The following is a 2,286-nucleotide window of genomic DNA, read 5'->3' as shown; positions in this document are numbered from 1 at the left end:
TATTTTAACTGACTGATAAAGAGACCATCAGGAGTGGGTGAAGCTTCAAGACCAAGAAAGTAACTGAGAGAACCCAAATCTTTGGTAGCAAACTCAGAATGAAGCTTGCGAGTAAAGCTGTTAATAAGAGATGAGTTGTTGCCGGTAACAATAATGTCATCAACATAAAGAAGCAAATAGATAAGGTTAGATTGCTGATGAAAGACAAAAAGGGACGTGTCAGCGCGACTACAAGAAAACCCAAGTGTGAGAAGAAATGAGCTAAAACGCTGAAACCAAGCACGAGGAGCTTGCTTTAAGCCATAGAGAGCTTTCTTTAATAGACAAACATGCTTTGGAAATCGAGGATCAACATACCCAGGAGGTTGTTCCATATGAACACGTTCAATAAGCGTTCCATTGAGAAAAGCATTCTTGACATCAAGTTGTCGAAGAGGCCATTTATTTGTGACTGCAATAGAAAGCACAACACGGACAGTGGTAGCTTTGACAACTGGACTGAAAGTGTCAGTGTAGTCAAGACCAGGAACCTGAGTATAACCTTTGGCAACGAGACGAGCCTTGAAACGCTCGACGGATCCATCGGGCAAATATTTAATACGAAACACCCATTTAGAGCCCACGATGTTGGTGTTGGCAGGGCGAGGAACCAAAGTCCAAGTATCATTTTGTTGTAACGCTCGAATTTCTTCATCCATGGCAGCCACCCAAGCAGGATTCTTAGCCGCAGATTTGAATCCTTTTGGCTCAGTGGATGCAAGAAGAGCAGAGAGAAGTCCAGATGAGCCCAACATACCAAGATTTGCTGGATGACGAGTCTTGAATATACCAGCTTTGGCGCGTGTGATCATAGGATGAGTGCCCAAAGAAGAGAAATCAACAGGAGGTTCAATAGAGGTTGAATTAGAAGTCGAGGGTGACAAAGTGGAACCTGCAAGAGAAGTATCAACCTGCACAGACTCATCTACAAGGTCAGAACAAATATCACACGGGGATGAACTGGATTGAGGAATGTGCGGTGATGAAGTGGTAGGGGGGGATGAATCAATATGATGAAGATGTGGTTCCAAGAAATTTGAAATAGGAATAGTGGAAAGAGGTTGGGCTTGGGAGCTAGGGATAGCAGGAAAGTGAGTTTCATCAAATTGAGCATGGCAGGTGATATATAGCTTAGTGGTGGCGGGATCAAGACAGCGGAACCCTTTATGAACAGGACTATAACCCAAAAAAATACAAGGAATGCTGCGGGGAGAAAGCTTGTTAGGCATATAATCACGCAAATAAGGATAAACACGACAACCAAAGGGATGAAAATTGTCATAATGTGGAGTGTAGCCATAAAGGAGTTCAAAGGGTGACTTACCTCCAAGAAGTGGAGTAGGCAACCGGTTGATAATATAAGCTGCAGTGCTGAAGGCGTCAACCCAAAAACGAGGAGAAAGATGAGAGTGAAAGAGAAGGGCCAAGCCAGTCTCAGTCACATGACGATGTTTTCTCTCAACACGACCATTTTGAGCAGGTGTATATGGACAAGAGAGTTGATGGTGGATGCCAGAATTACGTAAATGAGTTTTGAAACAAGTACTAGTAAATTCGGTACCACCATCGCTTTGAAATACCTTGATACGAGAAGAATATTGATTTTCCACAAATTTTTGAAATTGAAGAAAAATATCAAAAAAATCAGATTTAAATTTTAAAGGGTAAAACCAAGTGAATCGAGAATAATCATCAATAAAAATAGCATAATAAAGAAAACCCGAATTTGATTTGACGGGAGAAGGACCCCAAAGATCACAATGAATAAGATCTAACACATGAGACGACCTACGTTCATTGCGGGAATAAGGCAATCGATGGCTTTTCGCAAGCTGACAACTATTACATAATGATGGAGAAGGCAATAAAGACGTAAGAGAAAGATGACCTTTTTTATTTAAAAAAGAAATAACAGAATGATTCACATGACCCAGACGAGCATGCCATAAATCATATGAAGCACGTAAAGATTTGTTTTTAAGGGCTGAAATAAAAGCAGAGTTGCCGCGCTCCAGCACATATAGCCCTCCATCTCTTTTACCGGTTGCCACCACCCTTCCTGTTTGATGATTCTGGATAGTAATAAGATTATTAGTAAATGTAACGGAGAGAGGAAAATCAGACATTAATTTACTTATGGAAAGAAGATTTTTAGTGAGGTGAGGGACAACCAAGACATCTAATAAGTGAATATTTGGAACAGGAGAAAGAGTACCGATGTGGGTAATGGGTAGGGATGCACCGTTT

At 41.1% G+C, this 2,286-nt stretch overlaps 1 long non-coding RNA gene across 1 annotated transcript in view; it reads right to left on the bottom strand.

Moving 5' to 3' along the window:
* Positions 1-215: 215 nt before the first annotated feature.
* The window catches only part of LOC111472532, a 3,529-nt gene continuing 1,458 nt past the window's right edge, over positions 216-2,286 (bottom strand). The window contains exon 3 of the long non-coding RNA XR_002715444.1: positions 216-228. This is a non-coding gene — a long non-coding RNA (uncharacterized LOC111472532). The remainder of the gene's footprint in view (positions 229-2,286) is intronic.

The sequence above is a fragment of the Cucurbita maxima genome, unplaced genomic scaffold (assembly GCF_002738345.1).
Source record: "Cucurbita maxima cultivar Rimu unplaced genomic scaffold, Cmax_1.0 Cma_Scf00077, whole genome shotgun sequence".
Lineage (NCBI taxonomy): Eukaryota > Viridiplantae > Streptophyta > Magnoliopsida > Cucurbitales > Cucurbitaceae > Cucurbita > Cucurbita maxima.
The sequence above is the reverse complement of the archived record's forward strand: the minus strand, read 5'-3'. Positions and strand labels throughout refer to the sequence as shown.